General features: G+C 36.7%; 1 long non-coding RNA gene across 9 annotated transcripts; it reads right to left on the bottom strand.

Annotated features, from left to right (window-relative positions):
* Nucleotides 1-17,123: 17,123 nt before the first annotated feature.
* On the bottom strand, nucleotides 17,124-20,410 carry LOC131626975 (uncharacterized). Of its 9 annotated transcripts, none has more exons than XR_009291364.1 (7): nucleotides 19,871-20,410; nucleotides 19,647-19,703; nucleotides 19,355-19,493; nucleotides 18,986-19,255; nucleotides 18,797-18,881; nucleotides 17,462-17,624; nucleotides 17,124-17,360 (listed from the first exon to the last, which is right to left on the bottom strand). It is a non-coding gene; the product is annotated as an uncharacterized LOC131626975 (long non-coding RNA). The 9 variants fall into 9 exon arrangements; XR_009291367.1 differs by having other exon boundaries at nucleotides 17,462-18,895; nucleotides 18,986-19,049; nucleotides 19,141-19,255; XR_009291362.1 differs by having other exon boundaries at nucleotides 17,462-18,881; nucleotides 18,986-19,049; nucleotides 19,141-19,255.
* Between the last annotated feature and the right edge of the window lie 5,488 nt (nucleotides 20,411-25,898).

The raw sequence follows: 25,898 nt of genomic DNA, 5'->3' as shown, positions 1-25,898 counted from the left end.
AGATGAAAATTGATTTAAACCTAGAAATTAAGCTTAAAATATGTACAAAATATTTGTCAATTAATTTTAAAACAAAACTAATTTTTTTGGAATTTTTGAAATTTGATTTGAAATTGATTTAAGCTAATTAAAACATAATTATGCAAATAATTATACAAATAATTAAAACTTAAAGATAAAATGATTCAAAATATGTACAAAATTAGCTTATAATATATAAACAATATTTAACATGAAGAACAATTTTTTTATGATTTTTGATTGGTTAGAATAATTAAAAAAAGCAAATATATAAATATATACTAATTAATTATGCAAAATATTGAAATTTTGAAGAAAAATAAAATATTTTTATTTCAGAAAATAATATATTATTTTAGAAGTCTAAAAATATTTTTTGTGTATTTTTTGGATTTTTAAAACTATTTTAAATTAATTTAACAAAGAAATTAAAATAAAATAGAAAATAAAATAGAAAATAAAAGGATACTGATCCTGTGTGGTAATCAGTGAGGGAGCATGGTGGGGAAGAGTGATTTGGCGCGTTGGATCATTCATTAAATGAGATCAGATGGTCCAGAAATTGAGGCACATGGTGATCAGTACACCTGCAAAGCACAGGATCAGAGATAAATTTGAAAACACGCGCGCGCTTCTGGACCAATGAGGGGGAGACACCTCATCGTCTTCAACCTTCAGACAAGGCCTTTTACAGCGCTTTTGTAAAAAAGCGCTATTGTAAGTGAACCCTAAATCTGCAAAATAACGAATAGGGTCAAACAAGCATAGAAATCAGGCGCGATGGTACCATTGGATTCGTCTTGTTCCACTGAATGTAACCCTGCCCTTAATTTGTTTTAATTTTGGCCCTAATGAAGAACCCTAATTTTGAGCTAAGTAAACCCTAAAATGGTATATGCTACAAACATCCATTAAAATCCAATTGAAGCTCCAGAAACGACCAGAGCTTCAAACCAAACACAATTATGCATCTACATCTTGTTAAATATGCGTGTGTTATGAGATATAAGTTGGTTTTAGTTTGAACAAACCGTGGCCTATATAGCTCGATTCAGTGATGTTTAGGACTTGCAATTGATTGGAATAGTTTCAGTGAAGCTCAGAGATGATGTTTGAATGCTTAGTTTGTATTGAAATGGACTGAAATTAAAAACTCGAATTTGAATTTTCTTTGAATTTTTTTCAAGTGATTACAAGTGTATATGAGCAAGGCTTTGTTTCTGATTCGTGTCTCCTTGTTACTGAAGTGCTATAGCCTATTTATAAGCATTAGAGTGCTTAGAAACTAAGCCAAAAGCATTGATGAGTTTTTTTGGAATCTTGACTTTTTCAACATTGGTAGCTTTGCCTTTAAGCCACCATGGCTTGATTTTCTTCTTCTCCTCTGCTGTACTTTGCTTTGGGACAGAGTTGAATGAGTCATGCTTGGAATACAAGCTATTCTTTATCCATTTCATTTTCTTTTTAATTTTAATCTTAAAGTAAGATAAAATCATGCAAAAAATGGATAAAAAATGATGTGGGCTTAGTCTTGGTCGTGGGAGGCCCATATCATCATGGAAATGATGTTTGAATGCTGAAAACTTGGCCCCATTTGGAAAAAACACATTTTTGAGCAATGTTGATTTCATGCATTTTCCCAAAATTTAGCCAACTTCAACAAGGTGTAAATCCTTCAATTTTTGTCATATGAAGGAGATCTTGCACTTTTTAGAAACCTCAAAGAGTCCTCTAACCAATGTCTTTGGTCTCATGTCAAAATGATTTTTGAAGCTCCTTGTGTGTCCTTTTGAAAAAAGTGTCTTTTTGTTGACTTTGAAAATGACCTGTAATGTCTTTGATCATATTTTTCAAATGGTGAATCCAATGACCATGGGATCAATGGCATTTGAAAGATAATTGAATTTCCTTCAAAACAAGCTTTGGTTTGAATTTTTTGGATGAAGGATGAGAGAGTTATGATCAGTCAAAGTTGAGTTGACTTTTCAGGCAAAAACCCTAAATTTGAATCTTAGGGTTTTGTTGATTTTTGATCTTTCCTTGATGAATTATGATCATCCAATGATCAAATGATGAATCCTTTGACAAAATATGGACTTTGACAAAAAATTTCATTTTTGACTGTCTGTTGACTTTTTTGGTCAAACGGGTCGTTTGTTGACTGTTTGAGCTGCTGACGGTGCGTCTGAGTGAATTGAAGTTTGAAAATTTGTATGATGGTACTTTGAGATATATGGATGTGTATGAAATCCATTTGAGCTCTCAAAAACTTGTTGCTCCTGTAAAAACAAGAAAAACCCTGATTAGGGACTGTTTGTGTAGGAGATAGTTAAGCGTACCTGATTTTTGTGCAGTGTTGAGTCTCTGCTAATCGCGTGATATTCAGAGGACTTCTAGCACAAAAGATCTTGGAATTTTGAATTGTGAAAGATTGATTTTATTGATGGTACAAAACACTGAGAATTGTACTGCCAGCAGTTTGGCTGTCAACTGACTGTCCAGGTATTGATGCAGCAGTTAGAGTGAAAAATCAACAGTCAAAGTTAATTTTATTTTTTTGTTATTTTTGTTTTTTTGTTTTATGTGAAAAATGAAAGTTTATTTACATGACTTGTTAGAAAAACACAGACATAATAAATAACTAATATTTACTGTTACCAGTACAGTATGAGTTTACTGATTCTGCGCCTGCAAAAAGATTTAACTCTGTACCAATTGCGTCAGTACTATTTATTTGTAAATAAATAAATAGCATGTGTGAAGTAATAAACAGTATTTGGCGTTTGCGTAAGAATAAATTCAACTGCAAGCCAAATTACTGTATAAGAAAAATTCTGAAAACTAAGTATTTCATATGTCAGGATATTTGTTGAAATAAAAATCCATGATTATATGAGACTCTTAATTTTCAGATTGGAGTTTTCTTGAAAAATATGTGGGCAAATTTTGGGGTATAACAGTTGCCCCTATTCAATCTTCTTAAACCTGAAGAGATTGTCTGAAATCTGAAGGTAGAAGATGATTGAATATTTAGATGCCCTGAAAATTTGCACTTACCTTGATCAGAAGAGATGTTGGAAGTTGCATTTGAATGTCGTCTGCGAAATGTTGTTGGCAGATTGGAACATTACCTGAGATGGGCTTTCAGATGCCTCCTGGTAAATGGGTTGAGGGTTTGTTCATCAGAATGAATCCATTGATTATATCTTGATGAAGGATTTGAAAGTCTTTGTGTTGACTGTTTCGGAACCGTCCAAGGTTACCGCTTTAAGTCTTGGAAGATAATCGTTACGGAACTTGTCCAAAATTTTTCCGCTTTAGATTTTGAAAGTTGATCATTGTGGAACCGTCTGAGGTATCGCTTTAGATCTGCAACGTTAGATCGTTCTGGAACCGTCTGAGGTATCGCTTTAGATCTGTGATGCTAGATCGTTCTTGAACCGTCTGAGGTATCGCTTTAGATCTGCAATATTAGATCGTTTTGGAACCTTCTGAGGTATCGCTTTAGATCTGCAATGTTAGATCGTTCTGGAACCGTCTGAGGTATCGCTTTAGATCTGTGATGCTAGATCGTTTTGGAACCGTCTGAGGTATCGCTTTAGATCTGTGATGCTATTTTTGAGTTGGTAAGTGATCAGAATGAATCTTCGGCTTGATTATATCTGAGAGAACCGTTCATGGAATTCAGGTGAACACTGCATGTGATTGAGAACATCTTTGTTGAAGATATCCGTCTACCTGAAAAATCAAGTTAGTGATATGCAATGTTTATGATGCATGTAAATGTGAGATATTCCCGGAGAAACATGTATGTGATGTTGTGTATGAATATGCGCATGAACATGCGCATGATGCATGATGTATGATGTATGAATATGACGTATGAATGTATGAATGTATGAATGTATGAATGTGATGTCAAGCTTCTAATTGGAAAAATAAATTCCCACTAGTCAGCTGGACATGAATGTATTGTGATCGTTGATGATCTTTTGTCTTGCTTGAGTACCCTCGTCTGGGGAAATTTTTTGAGAACCCGAGTATCCCGTTGAAGGATCTTTGACTACTGTTTGGGGAATCGAAGGTAACTGGAAGTTCTGATGCCCTTTCAAATGGGAATGAGGAAGATGCATAATCCTCCGATGCACTATCTGACCAAGTCCGGGTGCGGGGATCACACCTTCTGAAGATAGTAATCTGGAACAACCCTGCTGGGGAATAAGACTTCTTTTGAAGAGAAAATCTTTTTGAGGAATTTGCTGAGAAATGCGCTTCCCTTGGGGATTTTCTTCTGATGGAATGATGTCCAGATGATCGGGACATTTCCTGAATGCCATTCCTGTTTTTCCTGGTAAACATCAATCATATTCAAATGCATATGTTCATTCAAAATTATCATTGGGATGCTTACGTATTTAAACAGAAAAAATGAAAATAGTGATTTTTGAAAGAGCTGCATTGAAAAGAGCCATGATAGGCGGGTTAGCACAGGGAGACAACAATCCTAGAAGTAGGAAACTGTCAGAAAGTTTTGAAAAATATTTATGAAGATAAATAGCTATGTGAAAATGATCCAGTCAAGTTTCAACTCTGCTATTGCCAATCTGTCTTCGAGCATCTCATCCCTCACTTGTTGGAAGAAAGTGATTAGACTGATCGGTGTCTTTGAGGTGTTGAATCTTGATGGTGAGTAGGCAGCTGAACGGAACACAGTTGTATGCTTCATTCCCTAACTTTTGCCTAGGCTGCCCTTTCAGGTTTTCAGCCTACCGGGATAGTATTTGTTTAGTCTCTAATTTTTGCCTGGACCGCCCTTTCGGGTTTTCAATCCACCGAGACGCTCATTTTTTGCCTAAGTTGCCCTTTCAGGTTTTCAACTTAGCGAGCTGTTTTTTTTCTTTTTAAGAGAAGTATTTTTTGACTATGTCAGCATTCACAGGGTGTGGGAAATCCTCGCCATCCATGGTGGTAAGCAACATGGCGCCGCCGGAGAATATTTTCTTGATTATGAATGGTCCCTCGTAGGTGGGAGTCCATTTGCCTCTGGGATCACCTTGTGGTAAGATGATGCGTTTGACAACCAAGCCACCAGTTTGGTATGCTTGACTTTTGACTTTTTTGTTGAAGGCTTTGATCATACGCTTTTGGTATAGCTGACCATGACAAATAGCTGCGAGCCTTTTCTCATCAATCAAGTTTATCTGGTCCAACCGTGTTTGAATCCAATCGTCTTCGTCTAGATTGGCTTCTTTCATAATCCTTAGGGAAGGAATCTGAATTTCAATTGGAAGAACTGCCTCCATACCATAGACTAAGGAGAATGGAGTTGCCCCTGTTGAAGTACGCGCAGATGTGCGATAACCATGAAGAGCAAAAGGCAACATCTCATGCCAGTCTTTGTAGGTTACTGTCATTTTTTGTATGATTTTCTTGATGTTCTTGTTGGCAGCTTCCACCGCGCCGTTCATCTTTGGTCGATATGGAGAAGAATTATGATGCTTGATCTTGAACTGTGTGCAAAGTTCAGTAATCATTCTGTTGTTTAGATTTGTGCCATTGTCCGTGATAATCCGTTCAGGGATGCCGTACCGACAAATGAGATTGTATTTGATGAACCGGGCCACCACATTTTTGGTAACAGAAGCAAATGAAGCTGCTTCTACCCACTTTGTGAAGTAGTCAATAGCGACCAGGATAAAGCGATGTCCGTTGGAGGCAGTAGGTTTGATTTCTCCAATCATATCAATACCCCACATTGCAAAAGGCCAAGGAGCCGTCAGGACGCTTAATGGAACTGGAGGTACATGTACTTTGTCAGCATATATCTGGCATTTGTGACATGTTCGGGAGTGATGATGGCAGTCTGTTTCCATGGTAGACCAGTAATAACCTGCTCTAAGGATCTTTTTAGCCATTGTATGTCCACTGGAATGAGTACCGAAGGCACCATTGTGTATTTCTTCCATGATCTGTTCTGCTTCCTTCTTGTTTACACAGCGAAGTAAAGTCGAGTCATGGTTGCGTTTGTATAGGGTTCCATTGCTTAGAAAGAATTTGGCAGCAAATCTCCTTAGAAACTTTCTGTCATTAATGGATGCCCCTTCAGGGTACTCCTGAGCTTCGAGATATCTTTTTACTTCATGGAACCATGGTTTTTCCTCGGTTCCTTCGGTATTGATCTCATTGCAATAGGATGGTTCATCTTGCCTGTAGATGGTGATCATAGGCGCCTCGTTGTCCCACCTGACTTTGAACATGGATGACATGGTAGCTAAAGCATCAGCTAGTTGATTTTCCTCGCGTGGGATGTGTTCGAAAGTGATTTCTTCGAAGTAAAGAATCAAACTCAGCACATATTCTTTGTAAGGAATTAGATTTGGGTGCTTTGTGTCCCATTCCCCTTTGACTTGGTAGATTACCAAGGCCGAGTCTCCGTAGACTTCCAGGAATTTGATTCTTAGATCGATTGCAGCTTTGAGACCCAGAATACATGCTTCGTATTCGGCTATATTGTTAGTGCAATTGAAGCATAACCTGGCAGTGAATGGTGTATGACCTCCTGCGGGGGAAATGATCACAGCTCCGATGCCATTGCCAAGTGCATTAGAAGCTCCGTCAAAAACCATAGTCCACCGGGATCCTGGCCCGGGTCCTTCTTCTGGTCCTGGTTGTTTGTAGTCATTGACTAGCATAATGTCTTCGTCTGGGAAGTCAAAGTTCAATGCTTGATAATCATCTACTGCTTGATGAGCCAGATGATCAGCTACCACACTTCCTTTGATTGCTTTTTGTGAAGTGTATTGAATGTCATATTCTGTCAAGATCATTTGCCATCTCGCTATTCTTCCAGAGAGAGCAGGTTTTTCGAACACGTATTTGATGGGATCCATCTTGGAGATTAGGAAAGTGGTGTGATTTAGCATGTACTGTCTTAGCCGGCGAGCTGCCCAAGCTAAGGCACAACAAGTTTTTTCGAGTAGTGAGTATCTTGTTTCACAATCGGTAAACTTTTTGCTAAGATAGTAGATTGCGTGCTCCTTTCGGCCGGATTCGTCATGTTGCCCTAGTACACACCCCATTGAGTCTTCTAACACAGTTAGGTACATTATCAGAGGTCTGCCTTCCACAGGTGGCAACAAGATTGGAGGTTTTTGGAGATATTCTTTGATTTTGTCAAAGGCTAACTGGCATTTGTCATTCCACCTTTCCACTTGATCTTTCTTCAACAGTTTGAAGATCGGCACACAAGTAGTAGTCATGTGGGCAATAAATCGGGCGATGTAATTCAGACGTCCCAAGAATCCTCTGACTTGTTTCTCGGTACGAGGTATAGGCATTTCTTGAATGGCTTTAACCTTGGCGGGATCAACCTCAATACCTTTGCTGCTGACGATGAAACCTAAGAGTTTGCCGGATCTTACTCCAAAGGTACACTTATTTGGGTTCAGTCGCAACTTGTATTTCTTGAGTCTGTCAAACAACTTGTGTAAATGACCCAAATGTTCTTCCTCGGTGTTGGATTTTGCAATCATGTCATCGACATACACCTCTATTTCTTGATGAATCATATCATGAAATAGCGCTACCATTGCACGTTGATAGGTTGCTCCTGCGTTTTTCAGACCAAAGGGCATTACTTTGTAACAAAAGGTTCCCCAGGGTGTTGTGAAGGTTGTTTTTTCCATGTCTTCGGGTGCCATCTTGATTTGATTGTACCCTGAGAATCCGTCCATAAAGGAGAATACCTTGCATTGTGCGGTATTGTCAACCAGTACATCGATGTGTGGTAAAGGGAAATCATCTTTGGGGCTTGCCCGGTTCAGATCTCTGTAGTCTACGCACATTCTGACTTTCCCATCTTTTTTAGGTACAGGGACGATGTTAGCTATCCAAGGAGGATAACTTACAACTTTTAGGAATCCGGCATTGAATTGTTTTTCAACCTCGTCTTTGATCTTTTTTGACATATCAGGCCTACTCCTTCGTAGTTTCTGTTTGACTGGAGTGCTACCTTCTTTGATTGGTAGGCGATGAACTACGATGTCCGTGTCAAGGCCTGGCATATCCTCATAGGACCAGGCGAATATCTCGACGTAGTCTCGCAGCATTTGAATCAGTCTTTGCTTGACGCTGTGTTCTAAATCAGCCCCTATTTTGACTTCTTTCTTTTCTTCGTTGCTGCCCAAGTTGATGACCTCAATTGGCTCCTCGTGAGGCTGTATGGCCTTGTCTTCTTGTTCTAGCAGCCTTGCAAGTTCTCTTGGCACTTCACAATCTTCCTCACTTTCGTCCTCAGTTTGGTAGATCGGATTTTCAAAGTCATGACGGGCAATAGCAGAATCGTTGTTGACTGGATCCAGAGTGTATGTGAATCTGCAAGTTAATTATGTGAGTATGTGTGAAGAAAAAACATAGCTATTAGAAGGCGAAGAAAGAAGGAAAAAGGATCACAAAATTTAAATATGCAAGCGTCCCATGATTTTATTGAATGCACATGATCATGATATGATAAGCCCTTATAGAAGGACCAGTGTGCTAAGGCACACGGCTTTTCAAGCTCATGGTTCGATTGTTCAGGAACCACTTTTATCTTTGCACAATATACACAAAGAAAACAGGAAATGGCATTTACTCCTGGTCAAAGGAGATCACATCCTCAGCTTTCCAGTTGTTCAATCCACTGTTGTGAGCAGGGAGTACCCAGCTGTTCCAGTTGCAGTTGTCTTTTTCATCTTCCACAGCATTGATTTCATTAGTGGGAAAATGAGCCGGTGATCCTTCGGGATAAGGGATATACTCTGCTGGATACGAGAGCCCAGGCTGAGATATCTCTGTTGGCTGAGCGAGATGCTCGATAAGGCCGTCCCATGAAGTCGGGATGATGTTTTGAATAGAGACTTGTGCATCTTGGTGAGGAGTGTATGCTGACAGAAAGCAACCCTCGTTATTTGGTATTTCCCTGGCTTCTTCAAGAGCGAAATTGTCATCGTAATGTTCATCCCATCCAGTTGGGACAATGTCCTCCATGGCAATTTGTGAGCTCGGAGGAGCGGAATATTTCACCATATAGTCATATTTGCCGCTGGGTTCTCCTAGCGTGTCCCATACTTCTTTGGGTGGATTTTGATATTGCTCAGTGACGGGACTTGTGAAAATTTGATCATTTCCAATTTGATCACCCCATCCAGTCGGGGTAAGGTCCTCCATAGCAATATAAGAATTCTGAGGTGTGGCATACTGATAGTTATACCCGCCGTTTGGTTCTCCCACAGCATCCCACATTCCCATGGAAATGGGTGGAATTTCATCTGGATATGGCTGAATGATATGGTTCAAGAACACTCCTTCATCTTCAATAGCGTTTACTTCTTGGCTGACGAAGTGTGACATTAATCCTCCAGAACGAGGACTTTGATCATTCTTTTGATTTTCACTATCATAGCCCAGACCTAGCTTGTCAGATTTGTAGGGTATATCGGGAAGCTGTCCCCATACTGTGCAATCACCCTGTTCAATCATGGCTTTGGCATCTTTGAGAGAAGCCATAGTTGTAGTTGGAGTAGCAGGAATATGCTTGGTGGTAGAGACATCTGGAGAGACCACCTCAAATGATTGGCATGGAGTTTCGATGAATTCGTCCTCCAACTCGACATATTTGGAATTGCTTAGGTGACTAACCACATATTCCTCTTCGCCATAGACTGTGACAATCTTTCCTTTTACTGGATATTTTAACTTCTGATGCAGGGTAGAAGTTACAGCGTTTGCCCCATGTATCCAAGGGCGTCCAAGTAAACAGGAGTAGGCTGGGTGAATTTCCATTACGTAAAAGATAGAATCGAAGATTTGAGAACCCACTCTGATTGGGAGATTCACTTTTCCGTATACCGTTCTGGTTGACCCGTCAAAGGCTCTTACCACAACATCACTTGGCTGTAACACAATTCCTTCGAAGTCAAGCTTTTCTAGTACTGTTTTCGGTAACACGTTCAGAGAAGAACCGTTATCTACTAGCACATGAGATAGAGTGGTGCCATTACATTCAATGGAGATATGTAAGGCTTTGTTGTGATTTTTTCCAGCAGGGGTTAGATCCACATCGGAGAAACCGAGACCATTGCTCACGGTTAGATTGGCAACACAATTCTCAAATTGGTCGACTGAGATCTCTTGAGGCACATGCGCAGCTTTCAGGAACTTCATCAGAGCTTTGGCATGAGCTTCTGAATATTTTAGCAGAGATAGCATTGAGATTTTTGAAGCGGTGTGCCCCAGTTGCTCAACAATATTGTAATCACTCTTGCAGATGATTTTCAATATTTCCTCCATTTCTTGCTTTGATGGATCCTCAGCAGTGATCTCCACCGGGGTTTGAATTTGTTCAACTTGTGGCTCTTTGCCTCGAGCGTTGACATTTTGATTAGGAACTGGGACTCGGACTGGACCAGCAGCAACATTTGGAGAAATTTCTGGTGAAAAGATTCTTCCACTTCTCGTGATTTTGCTGGTACCCACAATATTACCCACAGTTGGAGTAGATAACTTTGCGGTCTCTTCAGTCGAGGTACTCTGCTTAACTCCATGAATGTAAACATTAGTGTCATATCCCCATGGGACAGCTTTGTCTGAGGAGTATGGAAATGGAGTTGGACTAGCAATGACTACTGATGCCACTTTGAGTGTAGCAGAAATTTTGAATGGAGCCTTGGCAGAGATTTTGAATGGTAAGCTGGAGATCACTGAGACATCCTCTATTCTTATCCCGTTTGCAAAGACTTCGCACAGTACGTCCATAGAAGGGAGCCTCTCAAACATAATGATACGGCGATCCATCCATTTTTGAATTCCCATCCTCAGATTTTCACAACCATTGGGCAGGCAGGAGCAGTAAAAGCAGTCGGGGTCACACCCTGGAAAGTAACCAGCTCGGATTAGCTTTCCTTTGACTTCGCAGAGTGGAGTTGATAATTCGTTCACATCATAGATGTAAACAGTGTCCAGGATAGCGTTGACAGTTTTGTCATGCTTTGGCATAGGTGCTGTGATGACATTTGGAGTTTCTGGAGGATCGAACTCAATTTCACCAGCATCTATCATATCTTGTATTTTATTTTTCAAGGCCCAGCAGTGATCTGCGTCATGCCCTGGACAGTTTGAGTGATAGGCACATGTTGCATCAGGGCGATAATTTGGAGAGGAAGTGTTGACATTCTTTGGAGGACCTCTTAAGGTGATCAGATCTGCTTTTAGCAAGTGCTGCAATGCCTGAGAGATTGGCATGTTGATTTTGGTGAAATTTCTTCTTGGTGCATCTGGTCGATGCGTATATTTTGGCTGTTGATCTTTTTGAGGTGCAGATGTGGAGATCAGAACTGCCCCTACAGATTGATGCTGCTCACTTTTGCGACTTTTCTGAATTTGTGTTGCATTGACCTCATTTCTCCCGCTGATGGGCCTTTTTGTAGTACCAGAGGAGGAACCTATTTGAATTTTTCCATTTTGAATGCCACTTTCGACACGTTCTCCGGTCAGTATCAGGTCAGTGAAACCTGATGATGAGCTTCCCAGCAAATGGCTATAGAAAGGGCCAGTTAAAGTGCCCATGAACATGTCAACTAGTTCGCGATCAGATAAGGGTGGTTGAACCCTTCCAGCCATATCTCTCCACTTTTGTGCATATCCTTTGAAACTTTCTTTTGGTCCCATAGACATGCCCCTTAGTTGAGTACGGGTTGGCGCAAGATCAGCATTGTATTGGTACTGTTTGTAAAAAGCAGCAGCTAATTCTTCCCAAGTATGAACCTTGGTATTTTCCAGCTGATAGTACCATTCGAGTTGTGTACCCGACAGACTTTCTTGGAAGAAGTGAATCCACAACTTGTTATCTGTTGTATGAGGTTGTATCTTCCTCACATAGGATCTCAGATGTAGTTTCGGGCAAGAAACTCCATCATATTTTGCAAAGACAGGAACTTTGAATTTTGGAGGGATAACAACATCCGAGATGAGCCCTAGATCATTGAAATCTAGGCCAGGTATTTTTTGTATCTCCATAGCTTTCATACGGTCTTCCAGCTGTTGGTATTTTTCATTATCCGGTTCGTCCCCAGAATGATCATTTTCTTCATTTGAAGAGAGAGAGGGTTTAGCAGAACCCTGGTTGCTTTGATTGTCTTCTTGTTCATCATCACCGACTGTTTCAGGGATCGGTGGCTTTGTGAACTTTTTGACTGGGATTTTGATCTTTCTTCTCAGGTGACTCACACCTACAGATCCTTTGGGCTTCTTTTTCTTCTTGATTATCAGGGCTTTCAGTTCTTGTTGCCCTTTTGCCAGTTCCAGAATTGCCACTTGAACTTGGGCATTCTGTGCTTCGAGATTCTTGATGCTCATTTCAGATTCCATCTCTTCTGACTGAAATAAACAGCGAGAAGATGAGAAATCCGTCATGTGAACCTGTTATGCCATGTGTATGACTGGATGCCATGTGTATGCAATGTATGAAATGTATATGCAATGTATATGAATGCAATGTATGAAATGTATATGCAATGCATGAAGTGAAATGTGTGTGCAATGTTTCAAGGATCTTAGAGTTTAGATTTGTTAAAGAAGAAACAAACGTTAGTTAATCAATTTATTTCTTTTTTTTTTTTTGCTTCTTTTTTCTTTGCCTCATTTGGGCTTACAAGACAGAAATAAAATAAATGATCCTTCAGGTCTCCCGTGGACGCTTTCTCTTTGCCCCCAGGAATGTGTTGATCTGCTGTTCTTCTTGAAGCTGTCCGGTGAGCTCCAATATCCTTCTCTCATAGTCTTGACAGTATGATTTGAAGGTGTCTCTTTCCTCTTTGAGTTGAACCCAAGATTTTTGCAACTCTTCTAGGTCAGTTGGCATGTCCGGGTGTAGAATAACTTGAGGTTCATATCCTTCGACCTCTGGTTCAATAGTCACAGGTAGAACAGCAGGATATGGCATAAGGAGTTTCTGAGCATGAGTACGGACCCATCTGAGGTAGGGTTCCATAGGAATAGAATTCCATTGCCCCAGAGTTTTGCTTTCTATTCTATAGACACTGCCCCATGCATGTATGAACCTTCGTCGGTGTCTATGAGAATCATTCTCGTAATCAAACACAATGCCACGGATAATCATGTCATGAGGACCGTTGCTCCTTGCATATCCGAATTGGCGTAGAGCTAAAGAGGGATTGTAAGTGATGCCTCCTTTGATGCCAAGGAGTGGCACATTAGGGTACTCTCCACAATGATCAATGATAGTAATGTCTTTTTGAAAGAAGTTGTTCCACCGGATATCTGAATGAGACAAAGACATAATCCTGTGAGACCATTGCATTCTTTGTTCATTTCTCAACACTGATCGGGGAAGATGAAATGTAAACCACCTAGCCAGTAGTGGTATACAGCACATGAGAGTTCCTCGTTTCTTCATGGTACGAGTGTGTAGAGAATGTAGAATGTCTCCCAGCAATGTTGGTACCGGGTTACGGATTAGGAAAAGGTTGATGATGTGTACACTTATGAACTGGTCGGGATTTGGGAATAAAACCAATCCATAGATCAAAAGTGCCATAACTTCCTCAAAAGCTGGATAACTTTTGTTTTCTAGCAGTAGTCGAGCCTTTTCCAACAAGAACTTGGCAAGCAAACCCTTAACCCCACTCTTTGTTTCCCAATTGGACTCGATTTCTGATTTCCGCAGATGTAAAGCAGCAGCAATGACTTCAGGTTTTGGAATCCTTTCTAAACCAGTGAAAGGTAATTGATTTCGAACAGGCAATCCCATTAGTTCAGAGAATTCTTCCAAAGTGGGTACCAACTGGTAATCATGAAAGGTAAAGCAATGATGTTCAGGGTCAAAGAACTGGAACAGGACCCGTATCATGTCTTCTTCAAATTTTGAGGTAACCAAATGGAGTAGGTGACCATGCCTTTCGGTGAATTGAACATTCCTGGGGAATTCTGACACTAAGTCTTTTAGTTCAGACGGTACCGTTGAAATGTTGATTCGGATGTAATCTTTGGTGGCGGGAGCCATTACCTGCAAAAACAAAGGTAAACTCTTTGATCCTTGAAGTGTCTGGTGCAAAAAATGATATGCTTATGATGCAAACATGTGGCACACAAAAACAAATCAAACAATAGCCTTAGGTTTAAAGGCTTGCATGGAGCTGATAGGTGATACCCTCCCCACTGAAGTTGAGTTGGTTAAAACCTGTCCTAGAATAGTATTCGGGTTCTATGATCCTTGGAAGTAACATCTCAATACGGCGCTCGAGCGGCCGATCAAAATATTCCTCGAGGATAACTAACTTCGATCAATTTCAAAGCTAGCCACTTAATAGGCCACAAGTCAAGTTCAACTAAAAAGGTTCTAAGACAAATTAGTGTTTAATGACATTTCGGAAGCCTAATATACTCCTTGATCGTTTTCAAGGGACATCAGTATAAACCAAAGTGTCGCACTAACGATGACTACCAGCTCAACCGTATCGGTACATGCCGTACAGTTTCCTTGGTCTAATGTCATATACTTAAGGTATCTCGAGATTCGGGTTAGAATCTTTCACACAAGCAAAATACCCAAGCAAGCCTTTGAAAAATAAAGCAATCAAGTCAAACAATTGAAAACATCGACCTATTCTCTTAAGGTAACCCCTTTTGAAAACATTTTGTTTTTGAAAGTATTTCCCCAGCAGAGTCGCCAGTTCTGTGGACCTCCGATTTTTTTTAATACCGGGCCATACCTCTGATCTGTAGAGATACGTGAACTGACTCTTTTTTGTCGCTTAATGCTTTCGCATTTTTTGAAAATTCACAGAGTCGCCACCGACCTTTTATTTTATCCAATTAAGGAAAGGTTTATAAAAGAAACAGAAAAAAGACCTTTAAGAAATTCTGGGTAAGGGGGTAGGTTATACAAAGGGAAGGTGTTAGCACCCTTTGTATCCATGGTTATCCATGGGCTCTTAAGTTTGCTTAGCTCACTTGTTTTTCGATGACTTTTCAATTGCTCTGAAATTGCTCATATGTGGTTTCAAATACCTTTGTAATTTGAATTTTGTAATGATCCGTGTGTGGATGTATACAAAATGCTTGTTTATCTTTCGAAAGATGTTTTGAAAAGAACGTTAACTTTGTAATAACCCGTGTTTGGATGTATACAAAGTATTGTCTTTTTTGAAAGTTTTGAAAAATCAACAGTGTATGAGAATTTTGTTTGTTTTGATTTGAGCAAGCAAACTAGGAGGTCTACCCTGAGTTGTAAGGTCTTTATCCTGTTTCCTTTAAAAATCTATCCTTTCACCGGATATAAAAGCAAGGTTCGATTTTGTACTCAAAATAGTAGAATTTGGCTTTGATTTTGAAAGAATGAAAAGGATTACCTGAAGAGGTGCAAGTGTGATTGTGATTGGATTCAGATATTTATCTTTGAAGTTAGTGATCTAACGGTTCAATTTTATCTTTGACATACACGCAGTTTATATGTATGCTGGAAAGTAAAATGCGGAAATGTAAAGTGCGGAAAGTAAATCTACGCTATTACATCGATTGTGCAGGAAATGTAAACTAGCCTATTTACATGAATTTGACATCCTATACATTTATCTAGGAATTTTAAATTGCAAGAAAAATAAAAGGCATGTTTTTGGATTTTTTATGATTTATTTTAATTATAATTAATGCATGATTAATTAAATTAAAATGAAGAAAAAGATGAAAATTGATTTAAACCTAGAAATTAAGCTTAAAATATGTACAAAATATTTGTCAATTAATTTTAAAACAAAACTAATTTTTTTGGAATTTTTGAAATTTGATTTGAAATTGATTTAAGCTAATTAAAACATAATTATGCAAATAATTATACAAATAATTAAAACTTAAAGATAAAATGATTCAAAATATGTACAAAATTAGCTTATAATATATAAACAATATTTAACATGAAGAACAATTTTTTTATGATTTTTGATTGGTTAGAATAATTAAAAAAAGCAAATATATAAATATATACTAATTAATTATGCAAAATATTGAAATTTTGAAGAAAAATAAAATATTTTTATTTCAGAAAATAATATATTATTTTAGAAGTCTAAAAATATTTTTTGTGTATTTTTTGGATTTTTAAAACTATTTTAAATTAATTTAACAAAGAAATTAAAATAAAATAGAAAATAAAATAGAAAATAAAAGGATACTGATCCTGTGTGGTAATCAGTGAGGGAGCATGGTGGGGAAGAGTGATCTGGCGCGTTGGATCATTCATTAAATGAGATCAGATGGTCCAGAAATTGAGGCACATGGTGATCAGTGTAACACCCCAAATCTACTCGGTAATTATAATAAAAATCAGAGTATAAATTCCAAACAAATTCGTTTGAGGTATCACATATTCGTCATAAAAAACAATTGTGGCTTATTTGCCTTCATATAGATACATAGCATGTAACTTAAAACGGACAATTAAATCATTATTAAAATATTACTTTGTTTCAAATTAAATAATTAACTCACAGCGGAATCATTAAACTTCATAAATATTCAAATCAAGTCGTAGCATCATTGCACGCACTACAGGAAAAAAGGTCTCCCGCCACGCCCAGAAAACCGAGGCTATATGCAAAATAACCGTGGCGTAACGCTTAGGCCACGGTTTGGCCACGAAAATCCAACTGTGGAGTATACGGCCGTGGCCTAAAGTAAAGTCCACGGTTTTTTGGTATAGACCACGCATTTTTTACAACCGTGGCTTTTTTAGGCCACGGTTTAGGTAGCTTGATTAAGGCCGCGGTTTGAATTTGCCATGACTGCAGAACTGTGGCTATATGGTAAAGCCACGGTTTTAATTTAACGTTTACGATACAGTTTTGGTTCAAGATATAGCCACAGTTTGGTTATGACCACATATTTAAAACCGTGGTTATATTTTGTACATTCTAAACCATTAATCTTGTCACGGTTTATTTCTGTGCCATTACACAAAGATGTCATTATATATATATTTATATATATAAAATATTCTAGTAACCAATCAAAAGTTTTCCAACTAAGCTAGCTATAATACATTATTAATATACAATAAATAAAAATAATCACAATTATAATGTACTAGTATGTGACCCATTATAAATTTGATACGTTTATATAGAATATCTATTGGCATTCTAATTACAACCCTGAAATATTTAAGAACTATTTAAAGGCACATAGTGTAAGATTGATTACATATTGAAGTGCCAGCAGGTTTATCCAAAACTACATATGATTCCTTCACAGCTATAATCCTTGATCTCCAGTCAATCTCATAGCACCTAAAAAGAGCTTTCAAATGTCAAACATTATCATAATTCATCTCATGCCTCTATAACAAAAATGCAAATCCAAAACCATCTTTGTACAAGTGATGTCTAACCTCACTAGGCGTCTTGAAGGGAATGCAGATGCATTTTATACAAGGACACCTTATCCCTCCCTCGTTTAAAAATTCTGGTCGATTAATGGCTTTATTGACAAAATCTTCAACTCCACTAACAAATTCATTGATTGCATATATTATCATATTCATTCCCCTTTTTCTTATTCAACAAACCAAAAATACACGGTATGATATGAGTATGGTAAAATGTAGGGATACACGACATGTTTAATTCATCAATAAGGCATAGGTAGTGAGTTCACACACACACATATTACAATACAGCAACTACACATAGTATAAATTTTAAAATCAAAAGGAACTACATCCATTGCAAAGTGAAATTTCAACTTGTGAGGCATTAACATGGATCCCTTTACTAATCTAACTACTTCTTTTGTTGTGATTACAGTCTCATGTTTGAGCTTTGCCTCATCCACTTTTGTTTTTTTTGTCTTTACAATAGAAAATCGAAAAAGCCAAGAATGAACTTGCTACCTTGTGTAAACTAATTATTGGCTTATACGTGAAGGAATGGGTGACTCAATCTTATACAATAAAAAAATCATGTGCATGCATCTTCAATAGTGATATGTCACAGTCATTTACAAATCAAAAGGATGAAAATAGATGGACATAACATACACTATCAGAATTGCATGAAATGTGCCAAGCAAAACAATAAAACAAATGCTCTATCTAAATACAACAGCAGCTCAGCAACACAAGACACACAATGCAAGTAAAGTAAAAATGACCCCGACATTGAGCGTGATTACAAGCGCTATCAAGAAGATGTGCACTATCTTTAAAATAACAATTTATCCGACTATTCTCATAAATTTAATTTTAAAAAACACTTTTCCATGAATTCATCTCAAACACCACTCTTAAAATATAAGGCATATAAATATTTCAAAATTCAAATCATTTCTAAATTCACCCCAAATACTCTTCACAGGTGAGATTTTGGAATAAACACCATTGTTAGTCCTAATACATGAATCACTTAATCACAGATATGCAAATCACGTCAAAAAGACAACAGGGACCAAACCATTTTAGTTTACTTCTCAAACCCTCTTACTTTCGTTTTTGTTTTTCAAATATAGATGAATCTACAAAGCTAAGGATAAAAAAAATCACATGGTTAAACAACTCAACTTAAAGGAATGATATGATTGGGAAAAACTAAGTATAATTGAGATATGGCCCAAAAATAATTTATAAAAAGTGACACATGAATTAGACAGTATATATGAAAAATAGTTTTTCACAACCATATAGAAAGATTTCCTAATTTGGTTCAAAAAGGACAGAGATGACATATACCTGGGATTTCAACCTATCAAGCTCCTGATGATTTTGATGAAAAAGTGAAACTGCAGTTCTATTAAGAGCAAAAATTGGAATACTCCTGGAACACAAAAACTCCAAATCCAGAAATACCAATAAGCTTCCAAGAGATTCACAATGAACAAATTAGAAAACAGAAAATGGAGAAGAAACAAAAATTCGAACCTTAAAGCTATTTCATGAAGAGAATGACAACTGGAATCCTTGAAGTTATTTCTTGAAGCGGTCCCTTGAAATTCCGTGAAGAGAAAGAAATGAGAAGATATTAATCATATGGAGATTACACAAAAACCCTAGATCAAATGAGATTAACCGCTTACACCAAATTAAATGAAGATTGAGCTTCGTGTGAGACTGAGAAGTGTTGCTGAGAAAACCCTAAATGAGTTAGAAGTGTTTTTGAGAAGCGGTTCTGCGAATCGTACCGTATCGTTACTGCGAAGGAGAGATTGAATCGTACCGTATCGTTACTGCGAATGAGAGATTCAATCGAATAGAAATGACAAATAGAGATGAGTAGAATGAGAGACGAACCTGAAACAAATCAAATCTGAGAAGCTGAAGCTGAAGCTGAATCAAACGTTGAACCGCCGAAGAACAAGAAGATCCTGAAAAGTATTACCTTGTGACTCAACAATGCATATTCATGTCATATTCTTGATGTTAGAACCTACTACATTCAGAAAAATCCATTACAATTAGCATGCTCACTAAAAATATTTGACATGACCATAAAATCAAAACCTATAAATTAAGACATTTTTCCCCTTTTCATCCAAACCTATAAACTGAACCAAAACAAGATTATATAATAGATAAGCCTCACCTGATTTTCAGGAACCAACAAGACCAGGCAATACACTTCATCAATCACTTCCACAGCCTGTCAAAAAAACCCATCTCAAAAATGGTACTGAAAAAACCCACTCAAAAACACACCTTTGAATCGAATCTAGCGAATCTCATGTCGGGATTTGTTTTCAGTTCAACATTACTACTAAAACAAAAAGTGTGAAGAACAGAAAATGACTAGGGTTTGAGAAGACAAACCTGTTCAGATTCGTGGTGGTGGTGGTGGTTGCTTTGACGGTTAGGGATTTGAAGCAACACATGTTGGGTCGGCGGATGTTGCGGTGGGGGATGTCATGAATTCGCCGGAGCCGTCGAGGGCATGACCATCTAGATTTGCTGCGTGGTTCTTGAGACATTCTTTGTAAGTGTTTGTTACAAGGCTGTTGGTGTTGCGATGGTGGTGGTTGAGATGGTGGTTTGTTAAGGTGGTGGTGGTGGCCGGTTGTGGAGGCGTTTGAGGACAACGTTGGACAAAGAAGATAGTTTTGTTGTTGTGGTAGTGGGAGTGGTGATTTTAGGGTTTGGAACAAGAAATCTGAACTGTCAAATGAGGTTAGACATATGACACCTTATTGTATTTTGGTCCAGCCACAAACCCTCGGCAATAACCTTGTTGTTCTCTGGTGACGGCGGCGATAGGAAAATAAAGAGAAGGAGGGAGTGTGTCGTTTGCGTTTGCAAAAGTGAGAAGAGAGAGTTCAGAGTGATTGAAAGCACCAACTTGAACCCTAATTTCCCTTTTTCTTTTTCTTTTTATTATTTTTATTTATTATTGTTTTTAATTGGTTTTGATTTTAATTTATTTTGATTATTGAATTTTAATTAAGAATAAACTTGTGTTGCTCATTGGACGTGGTGTTTGAAAAATGGAAATTGATGGAAAGAGATTTTGTGTCGCAGTTTTTTTTTATTAAAAAAAATAGAAAAGAAAATATTAAAAGATAGAGGGAAACTAAAAAAATAGGAGGGAACTTTTGGAGGGGTAATTTTTTGGGGCTTTGGCCACAGTTTGAACTGAAAATTATAGGCCTCGGTTTTTTAATTGCGGCTTAAAATATCTACCGTTATATAACCGTGGCAATTGAAGTACAGGCCACAGTTTTACACTCCGGATTCAATATTCTATAACATACGTCTACGCTTTGATAACCATGGCCAAATCATATATGTGGCCACAGTTTTTGAGCTGTGGACAATTTTAGCGTGGCCGTAGGCCAAATTTCTAGTAGTGACGGTAACTTTAAGTAAAAATTTAAAACATAATTCACTTAAAAATTCAGCAAACAAAATAATAAATAAAACAATCGCTTTATCCCCCTGAGTGCTACGTATCAGAGCGACAACCGACTCGAATAACAGCAACTAAAACTTCATAAAGATACTTCGCATCCACAGCTACACGTGAGTACCTGTCCATTTCCCATGGTAGGGAAACATCATTCAGAAAGGGTGAGATATCTACCAATATAAACAAACGCATGATAAACAATATATTAGAATTAAATCATACAAAATTATCACTTCACAGTCACAAAAAAAAAATTATTAATCACTTCACTTCACAAAACCACCTCATGCCACTTCAAATGAGACACAACGGTGCATATGCATGTGGTACCCGGGGCTTCAGCCCCCATCGCCAATTGCCAGTTAAACCGAGGCATCAAGGCATAAGCCTTCGTCGCTAATTTGCCAATTCAGGCCGTCGCCAAAAAATGCATATGTATATGAATGCAACAATCACATTCAACAAACAACATCATCGTCACTAGGCACAAGCTTATATCGTCCCTATACCATTAGATAGAGGTATTTCTCGTCACAAAACTTCCTACAACTTCACGATAGTCGACATAAAATAGCAACAACATAATCACAACTTCGCAAATACTTCACAATGAAATGGCATAATTATTAATTATTACAACTCTGGCTGTTAAAATTACTATATATTAGTCCCTTATATATTCTTTTACTAATTCCTGCTATTTTATTTTACTAAGACTGCTTCTTGCTATTTTACACTGTCATAGGAGCCACGCTGTTAATTAACTAAACATGCTACAACTTTTAATCCTGCTACATATATAAGTTCATCAAATCAATTAAATTAATTAGAACTAATTTGACACTAAGAGAGTATTTTGTTTCTACTAACCTGCATATATATATATATATATATATATATATATATATATATATATATATATATATATATATATATATATATATATATATATATATATATATATATATATATATATATATATATATATATATATATATATATATATATATATATATATATATATATATATATATCAAATCCAGTCAAACTAATTGATTCAATTATAATAATATATTCCTAACCAAGATCTCATAATTAATATACTGTCAGTTTACCAATTGTACAACTCTATTGTTCTTTTTCTAGTCTGCTAATTCTATAACACACTATGTTATATAAATAAATAAAACTATTTTTAATTCTAATAGTCCTAATGTTATTTTACTAATATAACACATATAGTATATTAACTAAACTAATGCTTACTTAATACTGTAGAAGTCAACGAAAACAATGCTACAACAAACAACAAGAAAAAAATATATAAAAAGAAACAGTGGGTGACGCCGGTCACCATGGTGTTACGATCGTAACACCTTTTCATCCTCACAGTGGTGTTGATCGGCACACTTAATTTTACGTATTCCGTTTCAATTTTTAATTTATTTATCAAATCTCGTCAATAACACATCAACGCATAGAAATTAACCGTTTTGCAACATAAATCACACACAATAAACAGAGATAATTTCCTACGAATTTAATCCCACATATCATTCATCATGAGTCTGGTTATAGAGTTAGAACCCCACCCCTTACCTGGATTTCCGGTCTCTCTATAATCTTTTCGGTCGAATTCCGAGTTTCTCCGCAGCTTCTAACTTTTTCCTCATCTGTAACTTCTACGGTCAAATTCCGGAACTGCTTCTCTTTGCTCTTGCCTCTTTCTCCAAAACCCTATTTCTCTTGACGGCTACGTATGCTTATGTTTGTTCTCCTGATATTTTCCAAATATTACTTAAACCAATAATCTAATATTTGTTTATATTCTAATAAATCAAATAATACTAATTCTCATAACTCCTTAATGGGCCAATTAATCCACACCACCAAATTGCTATTCACCACACAACAATTTAATTCAATCCAATTCACTTAAATAAAATAGTCCAGTAATTAAATAATATTATTCTCAATATTATTTCTTCAACATAACCAATCTTATTAATCTTCTGACTATCGACTAAAATCCGAATTTAACTTAATAAACCAAACACGCCTCTTAAAAATAATACCGACAAATCCAACTAATCTGATAAATTCTCAACTTCTTCTAAATCCAATAATTAATTCCTTTAATAATTTAATTAAATAATTAATTAAATTCGGGGCGTTACAACTCTCCTCCACTTAGAATATTTTCGTCCTCGAAAATCTATGCAACACAACCACTCTCAACGTCACATCCCGCTTCAGCTGCGCCCCTCTGATCACCCATCTTAATTCACCGTCCTTATCAAAGTTCCTATCATTTTATACGGTTCGCAAGCTTCAACCAATTTTCAGACTTTCTTTAGCATCCATCACTTTGAACATCATTAAGATAGCAAGATACGTACATAACATCCAATACAATTCCGTCTACTATTAACAAGAGATTAAGGGTGATCAAGTCCTTAATTTGTCAATAGATATCCGACAATCATAATGGAGTATAACCATCATTATTAACTGCAATAGTGTTCCTCTAAACTTATACTTACTAAAAGTACCATACTTCAACAATTTCCAAAATCATCCGAACACGGTAACACCAACGTTTTGCAGCTACATACTACTACACATCTTGTGACAATATCTAATCAAAATTCCTTTATGCTTTCATCAACACTTCTTATCCTTGAAATCCTATTCTTCGCATTTCCAACAACTTCAACAACTCTTATAATTACTTACTAATAATCCAAAACAAGATTTACAACAATTCGTCACTCACTCATTGTTCCTGCGTCAACAGCTTACACCATAGCTACTCAAACAACAACTTCTTAGTCCATCAATAACACTAATCATAATAACTTTCTAAACACCATCTTATGACAATTATCCTTAACGGTTACTTTCAGAAACATCAGGTATTTGCACCAGACTTACAAATCAACAACTGCTACACTACGCCTCATCCTTTAAGAAGTAAACATCAACAACCGTAACATAACCAAGAAGCACAGCTTCTCCCCCACTTAGTTTCAAACCAACTCCTGCAACAAGAAATCTGAAAACAACAAGTACCGACAGTGTTGTACACACTAGTCGCGTACTAAGGGATAAACAACAATTAGACGACTCTGGTCGGACGGACCGACCTGCTCTGATACCACTAATGTAACACCCCAAATCTACTCGGTAATTATAATAAAAATCAGAGTATAAATTCCAAACAAATTCGTTTGAGGTATCACATATTCGTCATAAAAAAACAATTGTGGCTTATTTGCCTTCATATAGATACATAGCATGTAACTTAAAACGGACAATTAAATCATTATTAAAATATTACTTTGTTTCAAATTAAATAATTAACTCACAGCGGAATCATTAAACTTCATAAATATTCAAATCAAGTCGTAGCATCATTGCACGGTAACTTTAAGTAAAAATTTAAAACATAATTCACTTAAAAATTCAGCAAACAAAATAATAAATAAAACAATCGCTTTATCCCCCTGAGTGCTACGTATCAGAGCGACAACCGACTCGAATAACAGCAACTAAAACTTCATAAAGATACTTCGCATCCACAGCTACACGTGAGTACCTGTCCATTTCCCATGGTAGGGAAACATCATTCAGAAAGGGTGAGATATCTACCAATATAAACAAACGCATGATAAACAATATATTAGAATTAAATCATACAAAATTATCACTTCACAGTCACAAAAAAAAAATTATTAATCACTTCACTTCACAAAACCACCTCATGCCACTTCAAATGAGACACAACGGTGCATATGCATGTGGTACCCGGGGCTTCAGCCCCCATCGCCAATTGCCAGTTAAACCGAGGCATCAAGGCATAAGCCTTCGTCGCTAATTTGCCAATTCAGGCCGTCGCCAAAAAATGCATATGTATATGAATGCAACAATCACATTCAACAAACAACATCATCGTCACTAGGCACAAGCTTATATCGTCCCTATACCATTAGATAGAGGTATTTCTCGTCACAAAACTTCCTACAACTTCACGATAGTCGACATAAAATAGCAACAACATAATCACAACTTCGCAAATACTTCACAATGAAATGGCATAATTATTAATTATTACAACTCTGGCTGTTAAAATTACTATATATTAGTCCCTTATATATTCTTTTACTAATTCCTGCTATTTTATTTTACTAAGACTGCTTCTTGCTATTTTACACTGTCATAGGAGCCACGCTGTTAATTAACTAAACATGCTACAACTTTTAATCCTGCTACATATATAAGTTCATCAAATCAATTAAATTAATTAGAACTAATTTGACACTAAGAGAGTATTTTGTTTCTACTAACCTGCATATATATATATATATATATATATATATATATATATATATATATATATATATATATATATATATATATATATATATATATATATATATATATATATATATATATATATATATATATATATATATATATATATATATATATATATCAAATCCAGTCAAACTAATTGATTCAATTATAATAATATATTCCTAACCAAGATCTCATAATTAATATACTGTCAGTTTACCAATTGTACAACTCTATTGTTCTTTTTCTAGTCTGCTAATTCTATAACACACTATGTTATATAAATAAATAAAACTATTTTTAATTCTAATAGTCCTAATGTTATTTTACTAATATAACACATATAGTATATTAACTAAACTAATGCTTACTTAATACTGTAGAAGTCAACGAAAACAATGCTACAACAAACAACAAGAAAAAAATATATAAAAAGAAACAGTGGGTGACGCCGGTCGGCGGTCACCATGGTGTTACGATCGTAACACCTTTTCATCCTCACAGTGGTGTTGATCGGCACACTTAATTTTACGTATTCCGTTTCAATTTTTAATTTATTTATCAAATCTCGTCAATAACACA

Source organism: Vicia villosa, unplaced genomic scaffold (assembly GCF_029867415.1).
Source record: "Vicia villosa cultivar HV-30 ecotype Madison, WI unplaced genomic scaffold, Vvil1.0 ctg.000339F_1_1, whole genome shotgun sequence".
NCBI classification, from domain to species: Eukaryota; Viridiplantae; Streptophyta; class Magnoliopsida; order Fabales; family Fabaceae; genus Vicia; species Vicia villosa.
This window is presented reverse-complemented; position numbering and strand designations above follow the sequence as displayed.